This window comes from Triticum dicoccoides, chromosome 2B (assembly GCF_002162155.2).
Source record: "Triticum dicoccoides isolate Atlit2015 ecotype Zavitan chromosome 2B, WEW_v2.0, whole genome shotgun sequence".
In the NCBI taxonomy this organism is placed as follows: domain Eukaryota; kingdom Viridiplantae; phylum Streptophyta; class Magnoliopsida; order Poales; family Poaceae; genus Triticum; species Triticum dicoccoides.
In genome coordinates this window covers 62,558,376-62,570,044 of record NC_041383.1, presented here as the reverse complement: position 1 = coordinate 62,570,044, position 11,669 = coordinate 62,558,376, and positions in this window count along the sequence as shown.

The window sequence follows — 11,669 nt, the reverse complement described above, 5'->3', positions numbered from 1 at the left end:
AGCCCCAAAACAGATTTACCGGCGAGTGGAACACCCTCCTCTCATGATTACTGATGGCGTAGCCCCTGGGAACATTGATCATACTCAAGATGAGGGCGCAGATGCATCAACACTCGAAGATGGACAAGAGCTAGAGAGGGAATCAAAGAAGAAGAAACCCACGCCTGAGAATTCGGCAGAGACTGCAGGGCAGTCCTGCCCGTCCCAATGAGCTGCATAAGCTGGAACTGCCGGGGGCTTGGGAACCCCGAGGCAGTTCGAGAGCTTTGCAATATTGTGAAGCAAGAGTTACCCCTCCTACACTTTGTCATGGAAACTAAAATATCAGCGAAAAGAGTAGAGAGCCTGCAACATTCGCTGGGATTTGCAGGATGTTTTGCAGTTAGTAGCACGGGATTGAGCGGCGGCATCGGACTATTTTGGTCCCGGGATGTGGACGTCGAGCTCAAAAACTTCAGCTCCGCTCACATTGATGTGTTGGTGCGGAGGACAGATCAAGTTTCGCCAATATGGCGGTTTACGGGGTTCTATGAAGCCCCAAGAGTGGAGAATCGTCATCATAGTTGGCGGTTTCTTCGGACCCTGCATGCGATACAACACTCAGCGTGGTTATGTATGGGTGACTTCAACGAGACTCTCTACGCCACCGAACACTTCAGTACCTCGGCCAGGCCGGAGTGGCAAATGAGAGCGTTTCGAGAGGTTGTTGATGAGTGTTCCTTCCAAGACCTTGGCTGGTCTGGGGTGCCGTACACCTGGGATAACCGGCAGGGGGGAAATCTGAATGTTAAAGCCCGCCTGGACAGAGCATTAGCAAATGAAGATTTCAGGCAGCTTTATGATCATATTGGAGTAAGGCACGTTTGTGCAGCTGAGTCGGACCATTGCTTCATTGTTGTAAATCTGAACCAGTTGCCAAATAAGTCTCGCTCAAAGCGTCAGTTTTGGTATGAGAATGTTTGGCAGACGGACATTGATTATGAACGCCTAGTTACTGAAACTTGGCGTCGGAGTCCACGGGGACCGGGGTTGCAGGGTGTGGCTGACTCACTTGGTGCTCTTCAAAGAACACTCAAACCATGGGGAGCAAGGGAGTTTGGATGTCTAGCCCGGACAGTCCGACAGCTACAGCAGCGCCTGGATAGGTTGCGACGGCAATCTGTTGGCAGGGGCCCTTCTGACGAAGAAAAGAAACTATCATCAAGCTGAGAGAAGCGCTCCGGCAGGAGGAACTTTGGGCGCGGCAACGATCTCGTGTACCTTGGCTGCGAGAGGGCGACCGCAACACGGGGTTTTTTCACGCCCAAATGAAAAAGCGACAACGAATGAATCGCATTGCTGGTTTGCAGCGAGCCGATGGCTCGGTGTGTGCAAACGCAGATGAGGATAAAGTGGAGGTTCAGAATTTCTATCAACAACTATATGAGTCCCAAGGGGCATCTGATTGTAGCGTGTTGTTATCACATGTTCCCAGCAGGGTAACACCGGCCATGAGTGAGTTTCTGGATAGACCGTATGAAGCTATTGAGGTGCGTACAGCGTTATTTCAGATGTCCCCGTCTAAGGCACCAGGAGTAGATGGCTTCAAAGCAGGTTTTTTCCAGCGGCATTGGGACTTGCTCCATGATGATGTAACACAAGCAGTCCTCGGATTTCTAAATGGGGGAGATCTTCCAGTAGGGTTAAATGATACCTCTATCACATTGATACCTAAGGTAGGACACCCCCAGTCTATCTCTCAATATCGACCCATCGCGCTTTGCCCTGTGCTTTATAAGATAGCAGCTAAGGTTATTACTAACCGTTTGCGGAGCTTGATGGATGAGCTGATTAGTGATGAACAAAGTGCTTTTGTCCCCGGCCGCCTGATAACAGACAATATATTGGTTGCTTATGAGAGCATTCATACAATGAAGCAGAGGAAGAAGGGGAAGAACCATATGTGTGCTGTCAAACTAGACATGATGAAAGCTTACGATCGAGTGGAATGGCACTATCTGGAATCCATTCTACTGAGACTGGGCTTTAGTGTCGTTTTTGTTCGACTGATGATGAAGTGTGTCACCTCGGTACGCTTCACAGTTCGAGTCAATGGAGAACTCTTACCATACTTTGCCCCTTCACGGGGTCTGAGGCAGGGGTGCCCTGCGTCACCGTTTTTGTTTCTTCTGTGTGCAGAAGGACTGTCATTGCTGCTCAACTCGTATGGTGGTTACATTGATAGGGGCATCCGTGTGAGCTTCAGATCCCCATGGGTTAATCATCTACTGTTTGCTGATGATTGCCTGATTTTCATGAAAGTGGACAGTCAAAGCGCAACAAGACTTAATGATATTCTTCACATCTATGGGGAGGCATCGGGACAGAGTGCAAATCGTGAAAAGAGCTCAATTTTCTTCAGTCCCAATACTCCTCATCAGCTTCGTGAGGCAGTTAAGGTTTTGCTAGGTGTTCCTGTCGAGGCTTTTGGCGAGCGTTATCTCGGCCTGCCCACAACAATAGGCAGGATCACCAGTGGCACGTTTGTTTATATGGCCGAACGGGCGCGCGCGCACATGCAGGGGTGGTCGGAGCGACTACTAGCTTGTGCTGCGAGAGAAGCGCTTCTAAAATCAGTGATCCAAGCAATTCCTACCTTCAGTATGTCATGTTTTCTCCTGACCAAGAAAGTATGCAAGACTCTGACATCGGGTATGGCAAAGTTCTTTTGGAGCAGCTCAATTGATCGGCGGTCTATGCACTGGTTATCTTGGGATAAACTAGCTACACCGAAATGCAAAGGCGGAATGGGCTTTCGTGATCTCCGCTTGTTCAACCTAGCTCTTTTGGGGAAGCACGGTTGGCGTTTTATGACTAACCCCAATACTCTTTGTGCTCGGGTTTTGAAGGGCCGTTACTTCCCAGATTGTGAGTTTCAGCTCGCCACAGTACCAAAAGCTGCATCTGCTACTTGGTGAGCCATCGTTGCCGGTCGAGAGGCGCTCAACGCTGGCCTCATCAAACGCGTGGGCACCGGATCAACCATATCCATATGGGGGGATCGGTGGATCCCTTCGATAGTCTCCATGACTCCTATGCCGAGACCTCAAAATGCTTCTGTTCAGCTGGTCAGTGAGCTCATTGGCACTGACAATTGGACATGGAAGACGGAGCTAGTATATGAGCAGTTTATCGGCCCCGACGCGCAAGCTATTCTGAACATACCTTTGCGCCAGGGGGGTGGCGATGATTTTATGGCATGGGCACATGAAAAATCTGGCATCTACACAGTCAAATCAGCGTACCGGTCTCTAGTGAACAAAAAAGAGCGTTCTGCTCTCGAAGAAGGGACCGGTACCAGGTCTTCAATTGACAATACAGAACTGTGGCGTGCCTTATGGAAACTCAATGTGATCCCTAAAGTTCGGGTCTTCTACTGGCGAGTCTTGAGAGGAATTATTCCGGTGGAATGTACCTTGAAGTATCGTCATATACAGGAGCTCGGAAGATGCAAAATCTGCATGGCCATGGATGAGGATTCAGCTCACGCACTCATTCACTGTTCGCATGCAAAGCAATTCTGGGTGCAAGCTCAACAGCTTTTTGACTTCTCCCTACCGAAGCTACACCCAAGCACTTGGTCTCGTGACATTTTATGTGACAAACTTTTCTCAGAGAAGAAGCGAGCGATCATAGTCACGGTGATGTGGGCGATCTGGCACTCTCGGAATCGCCTTACGCATGATCAGGAGAAACTTGACCCATCTAATTCTGTGAGACGTATTAAAGGAGATCTAGCGATCTTGGATATACCTCGGCAAGACCTGAAAGTTCTGCCAGGTTACGGGTGGTGGCCCCCCGATGGAACGATCATCAAAATAAACACCGACGCGGCAATTCACATGGATGGCGGCAATGGTGGAGCAGGGGGGTGGCGCGATCAGTTGGTCGCCTTTTGGGAGCATGGAGCAAACCCCTTGTGGGTGTCACGGACCCCCTTATAGCTGAAGCCATGTCTGTTCGGGAAGGCGTGCGCTTTGCGAATCTCCGAGGATTTCAGGAGGTGGTCATCGAAACAGACTGTCTGGAGGTTGTGGAACTCTGGAAGAATCGTCACAATTCCCTCGCGATTGTGGCACCGTTATTTTATGAGATAGGAGAGCTAGCTACTGTTTTTTCTTATTTCGATATTATTCATGTAATCCGGTCAGCAAACTTTCCAGCTCATCTCTGTGCCAAGCGTGCTTGCACACTGAGTATGACTGAGAGCTGGCTGGAAGAGACCCATAGCTTCCTGGTGAGCAGCCTGTTGGCTGATGATCCAACGAATGCTTTTGTTTGAATAAAGCTCTCACTATTGCCTGCAAAAAAACGGGCAGTCATTCGCTCTAAGATTACCGACTCTAATAATCGGTTGTCAAGCAATATGTCAACAACCTCGAGCTTAACGCTCGATATATATATGAGGGAGAGCAGTTTGGCGTATGCGATGATCATCTTGTCCCTTATTGGATTCCTGGCAACGTCTTCAGAGTGTAAGTGTACATATCTCTCGCGTGCATGCCATATTCATCGCATGATTCTTGCTCGTGTTTTCAGTCGTGAGAGGGCAAAAGCATAATAACATAGTGTACTTCATGCAACAGGTCGTCTCCAAGGTGGAAGGAGAAGGGGTCACATAAACGCAAATACTAGAGCGAATGTACTGCTCAACTCGACAACGTTAGATGAGAGCAAATTTAGCGGGCAATTTTGCATCACCAAAACTTGCCCGGACAAAAGTTTGAACTCGCTTGCCTGCTCCTGCTGCCAGAACCTACCGGGCCATCCATGCTTTCTGACACCGGATGAATGCAAGGCCAAATGCCCTGCCTGTACCCCAAAGTGCCCACAGTTATAGGAAACATAATTACATAAATACACCAACGGGTGATGAAGAAATTCTAGTATCTTACACGCAAATAAAGGGTTGTAGCATGGATAGTATATATACTCTTTGTTCTAACATAAGTGGTCTCCTAGTGTATCGTTCATATATTTCAGTTCCTTTTGTGTTGTGATGAAGTATTTCATATTAAACCATGTTTTCTTTAAATAACTGTTTTTTCAACCGGACTTAACGAGAACGGAATTTGGGCTCCTAAGAGAGTGGACACTCTCTATCTCGATCGTGCGCTGATCATTGGGATCTAGGCATTTCACTTTTAAAGTGGGCAGTACAAATTTGAATATAACTATTCATATTTTAAACAAGTGCAACAGTATGCATGCAGTTCACTCGTACCGAATTATTGTCCAGGCCAGATACACAAGAGAAGTTTGGAAACATTATGTGATGCGTGCCAATATATGGTGAGTATGTCGAATAATTGCTTCAGCATTCTCATTTTTTTAGCTATGTTTTCCTCATTTACTCTTTGTTTGTGAGAATAAATTCATGTAATACTCAACGTTAAGGTGTTACAATCACGTCTGACAATGTCAACGACGTCCTCTGGTCCACAGCCGAGCCATACAACAGTTCATTTGCGGTAAATAGCCAGACAATGTCACTACACCACGGTTGCTATTAGCAGGTGTTTTAATAAGGGCATTATTAAAAATGGCTCCAAATTGTATATAAAAAGGTATTTTTTTATTCCGCCTTAAATCCCTCTGCATAAGAAGGCGTTTTTTGGGTTCGCCTCGAATCCCCGCATATACGAAGGCATCTTGGAAAAGTGCCTCGGATTGAAGAAGCTTTGAAGGTACTTTTACTAATCGGACATGTATTGGAGGCGTTTTTTGAATCGCCTCAGCGGCGCCGGCGGCCGCGAGTAGAGGGCCAGTGCGGCGGATTTGAGGCAAGACAGCTGCAGCGGAGGCGGACTGTGATAGCGCCTCAGGCGACGCCGACGAGCAGCTGCATAACTAACCGTTACTGTGGCCGGTGCAGTGACAAGGGTAGCCGGTGGGCCGAGCTGTGCAGCCATGCATAAGAAAGGTACTGGCGCGCGTGGTCCCGGCATCGTCGTTTTAATCCCAGCATTGAGGCCGCCGTCGATGCATAGGTGATGCATGCCTCCGATGGATGTTGACCACTATTCAGATGTTCGGATGTTAACCAAACAACCATAGCTTAGGTGGCCTCTGTCGGAGTAAATGATCACGGGTAGCCTAACCAGCTCCCTTTAGCCCTCAGAAAAAACAATGGGCCGACCGAACCTTGAAGCGCCCAAGACACGGGGTCGCCTTCTTTGGGCCGGCTATCACCTAGGCCGACTAGCGGAAGGCGGCCCGGCCGTAAAACAATCTTTGGGGGACGCCACGACCGGGCTGACTCCAACGAAGCCGGCTCACGAAGGGCCGACTCCAAAGAAAGCCGGCCCATGACAGGCGGCCATGGGCCGCACTCTATAGTTAACCCCCCATAACAGTGACGAGACGGGGCGTGGCTACAGTGGACCCTACCACCCCCGAATCTCGGAACAAGCGTGGCTATAGTACGCCGTATGGGGCAGACATCTCCTGTCCGGCGAGGCACTGTTGCCATGCGGATCATGACGCCATCCACGACGGGCCGCTGGTACGGCCCAGATGCGGCGGGTCCCTTCGGTCAGAGAGACATCCGAAGGCGGCCTGGCCTCCCCTAGCCGGCTTAAGGCCAGGCCGGCTTCCTGCAGCCGGCTTGCTCCCCTCCCCGGGGCGTGCGCACTATTAAGCAGACAAGACGAGGTAAGGCTACAGTGAACGCCCGCAAGGCGGCGGCACTGTAGCCATGACTACCTCGACAAATCCCTCGTCACCAGAGGCGAGGCGACAATAACCAACCCCCGACAAGACCCCCCAAGCGGTGGGGCCGGCCTGTCAACCAATGGGCCGGCAGCCGGCGGGGCCCATCAGTCGGCGGGCCCCAGGAGCCGGCGGGCGTAGACGCTGACGGCCTGGGCCCACGCCCAGGCCGGATTACCATTATACCCCCGGGGGGTAGGCCTATATAAACCCCCCGGGACACCCATGCAAAGGGTTGATCTCAGAGAGTTTTAGACACTACCATAGGAAGAGAAGAGAGCTAGCCTTGCCCTTCTTCCTCCTCCCACCGAACAGCTCAAGGAGCCTCTTGTAGCTTCTTATCGATCTAGTGATCATGCGGAGACCGCGCAAAGCAGGAGTAGGGGTATTATCTCCACGGAGAGCCCCCAACCTGGGTAAGATCCGCCGGCGTGCATGTCTTCGCCTTATCCCGTTTCCAGGCACCGGTGATGTCTTACTGGCTCCCACAATGATAAGCCATCCGTTGGCATATGTCGCACCTACCACCCGACATTTGGCGCCCACCGTGGCGCCAGGTGCACCGTCGTCCGGAGACCTGCTCTGGATGGGAAACCTCTTCCTCCCCAGCGAGCGTAGCCAGCCTGGCACGCCCGATGGCGCTTGCCCCGACGCGCTGCAAAGCGTCGACGATGCCTGCGCAGCGAGCTGCCTCGCTGATCTTCTTGGCGAGACTCGCATCTCCGACGAGCCCGCATCCGACGCGGGCACAGGCTGCCCCGAGAGCTGCCTTGCCAGCCTCCTCGACCAACTCCACGTCTCCGGCGAGCCTACCGCGGACTTGGAGTCGGTCGGCTCCACCGACCTGATGCTTGTCGATTCCGACACGGCATCACTCGACGCCTTCCCCTCCGACGTGATCGTCTTTGACGACCCTCTCCCTCGAGCCGACAGTGGCGGCAGCACCGTCACCGAAGTGCTAGTCATCAGCCATGGCGTCGCCTATGACGAGAACGCCCGTGACGCCCTGCAGGCCGCGTTGCACGACCTGTCCGCCCCCATCCCGGCGGACGCTGACGCTCAGGCACTGGAGGCACGTCGCCTTGCCCTCCTTGTGGAGGGCCAGAAGATAGCCACCATGATACGCCTCACGGAAGCCCACCAGCGTGAAGTCGACCGTGCTGCCTTCGGCACGCCGCCCCCAGAAGGGCCAAGCCAAGTCGGCGTCATCAAGAAATGTGGCGCGGCCATCGCCAGCATGCTGGGAGCGGACCGCCCAGTCTACGCCACGCCCCTCGAGAATCTGCGCGCCGCCCAGTCGGTCATTGACGAGCTAAACGGACTGGGGGCCAACGAGCTCCCCTACATGACCAGATGCATCCAGCAGCTGATCGACGCGGCCGCAGCACGGCATGAAGCCGGCGTCCAAGCTGGATCCCCCCTCGCCGAGAGCACGGTGCGATGTCGCGTACGCCGACTGCGGGTGGCGCCCGTACAAGACAAGAGAAGGAGCCGGCTGCTAGCCGCAGCCGGACTCGCATTACCATCGAGCGCGACGCAGAAGGCCGCCCCCAAGGAGTGGAACGACGAGGCGACCTGCCTCCTCCTCCGCCTCGCGGGGAAAGATATCCCACCCCACCGCCTGTCGAGCATCCGACTCTCAGCGGCCGACTTGGTCGCCGCGAAGGAGTCGGCGAGAAAGACGCCCGCCATCGGATCGACCGCCTAGCGCGATCCCTAGCCCAGGAAGAAGAAGATGATGCCAGCCCACCTTGTTTCGGCCCCCGCATCCGCGACGAGCCTTTTCCCAAAGGGTTCTCGCTCCCAAGAGACACGCCCAAGTACAACGGCTCCGTAAAGCCAGAAGACTGGTTGATCGACTACTCCACCGCAGTTCGCATAGCGAATGGCAATCGACTCGTTGCCGTGAAATATGTCCCCCTGATGCTCCAAGGCATGGCGCGCACCTGGCTCAACAGCCTCAAGCCTTACAGCATCAACAGCTGGCTAGACTTCACCGAAGCCTTCATACGCAACTTCACCAGCACCTACAAGCGGGCTCCCAAGCCCCGACAGCTCTCCTTGTGTGTACAAGGGCCCAGCGAATCAACCCGCGACTACCTCACGCATTGGGCCGAGCTCCGCAATTCCTGAGAAGGGGTGCACGAGGTCCAGGCCATAGAGTACTTCACTGCTGGGTGCCGCGGGGGCACTCTCCTCAAGCACCTATTCCTCTATGATGAGCCGGCAACCCTTGATGAGCTACTGATCATCGTGGACAAGTACGCCACGACCGACTTCTCAATGAAGACCAAGCTCTGGGTAGACGCCTCCGGGAAAGTGCTGACACCGGCTCCCAAAACACCGGCTGGAGAATCAAGCCGGCGCTTGTATCAAAACGACCACAAGTGCAAGGCCCCTATGCCGCCTTCCACTAGCCAGCAGGTGGCCACGATCGACGAAGAGCAGCCTGAGGGACGACCGGCTCCGAAGAAGCAGTAGGGTGGCAGGCCGGCTTGACAGTCGGCTTTCTCCTACGAGCAAACCCTCGACGCCCCCTGCAAGTTCCACAGCAGCGCGAAGCCGTCCAACCATACAACACGGAAGTGTCATTGGCTCACCCGAGTCTCCAAGGGCGAGGGGCTGTTGCTGCCTCCGCCTGCAGGCCAGCCGCCTCCTGCCCCGCAGCAGCCGGCCGCTCGGCCTGCAGTCGGAGCTGTCCAAGACGAGTTCCCCGACGAGCAAGCCGCCTACGTCGTGTTCACCAGCCAGACAGAAGATCGGCGCAGCCGGTGCCGACAGCAGCAAGAAGTCAACGCGGTCGCCTCCAATAACCCTGAGTTCATGCATTGGTCAGAGAAGCACATCAGCTAGAGCCGGGACGACCACCCAGAGGTGATGCCGTCTCCTGGCTCCTACGCCCTGGTTTTGGATGCCACCCTGGCGACGGAGAGGCGTGCCGCCCGATTCTCCCGCGTGCTGATAGACGGCGGGAGCAGTATCAACATACTATACCGAGATACAATGGAGAAGCTCAACATCAAGCCAAAGCAACTCATGCCAAGCCGGACTGTGTTCCAAGGCATCGTAACCGGCCTGTCCTGCTCACCAATCGGCAAGATCAAGATGGATGTCCTCTTTGGGGACAAGGATCATTTCCGTCGAGAGGCAGTATGGTTTGAGGTAGTGGATTTGGAGAGCCCGTACCACGCATTGCTTGGCCGACCAGCGTTGGCCAAGTTTATGGTTGTGCCCCACTACGCCTACCTCAAGATGAAGATGCCGAGTTCCAAGGGCATTATCACCATAGCCGGAGACTATAAGAAGTCTTCTGAGTGTGCAGCAGCCAGCAGTCGGCTGGCCGAGTCCCTCGTGATCGCCGAAGAGAGGAAGATGCTGGATCGAATTGTGACCTTGGCTGGCAAGCAGCCGGCCTTGTCCCCTGACCCCAAAGAATGTGAAGCTCAAGGTTCTTTCCAGCCGGCCAAGGAGACAAAGAAGATACCTCTGGACCTGGAGCAGCCGAAGAGGCACGCTGTCATAGGCACAGGCCTTGACAACAAATAGGAAGGCGAGCTCGTCGATTTCCTCCGTGAGAATCGGGACGTCTTTGCATGGTCCCCCAAGGACATGCCGGGTGTCCCGACGGATTTCGCCGAGCACAAGCTACACGTCCGATCTGATGCAAAGTCGGTCAGGCAGCCCTTGCGCCGCCTGTCGGAAGAGAAGAGAAGAGTAGTCGGAGAAGAAATAGCCCAACTTCTGGCAGCCGGCTTCATTATGGAAGTGTTCTTTCCAGAATGGCTTGCCAACCCGGTCCTCATGTTGAAGAAGAACAAGCAGTGGCGCATGTGCATCGACTACACCAGCCTCAACAAAGCCTGCCCTAAAGATCCGTTCGCCCTACCAAGGATCGACCAAGTGATAGACTCCACAGTCGGATGCGAGCTGTTGAGTTTCTTAGATGCTTATTCAGGCTACCACCAGATAAAGTTGAACCCGGCTGATCGCCTGAAGACCGCCTTCATCACCCCATTCGGAGCTTTCTGTTACCTGACTATGACATTCGGCTTGAGAAATGCCGGTGCCACCTTCCAGCGTTGCATGCAGAAATGCCTCCTCAAGCAACTCGGCAGAAATGCCCACGTCTACGTAGACGATGTCATGGTGAAGACGGAGAAGCGCAGCACCTTGCTGGAAGACCTCAAGGAGACCTTTGAGAATTTATGCCGGTTTCAGATCAAGCTCAACCCGGAGAAGTGCGTGTTCGGGGTACCAGCCGACCAGCTTCTAGGCTTCCTGGTCTCCGAACGCGGCATCGAGTGCAATCCAGTGAAGATCAAGGCTATAGAGAGAATGAAGGTCCCTACCAAGCTGCGAGACGTCCAAAAGTTCACTGGATGCCTGGTGTCTCTGAACCGCTTCATGAGCCGGCTCGGAGAGAAGGCTCTCCCCCTCTACCGACTCATGAAGAAGTCCACTCACTTTGATTGGAATGACCAGGCGGACCAAAATTTCCACGAGCTGAAGAAGATGTTGTCCACACCACCTGTCTTAGCGGCCCCAACTGAGAAGGACCCCATGCTCCTCTACATCGCCTGTACCAGCCGGGTGGTCAGCACGGTCATCGTAGTCCAACGTCCCAAAGAAGACCGAGCTCAGCTAGTCCAGAGGAAGGTATATTATTTGAGCGGAGTACTATCCGCCTCAAAACAGAACTACCCGCACTATCAGAAAATGTGCTACGGTGTGTACTTCGCCTCCAAGAAACTCAAGCCCTACTTTCAAGAACATCCCATCACGGTCGTATGCACTGCCCCGCTTGCCGAGATCATAGGCATCCAGGATGCATCCGGCTGAGTGGCGAAATGGGCCATCGCGCTCGCTCCTTATACAGTCTACTATCAGCCCCGCACTGCCATCAAATCCCAAGCATTGGC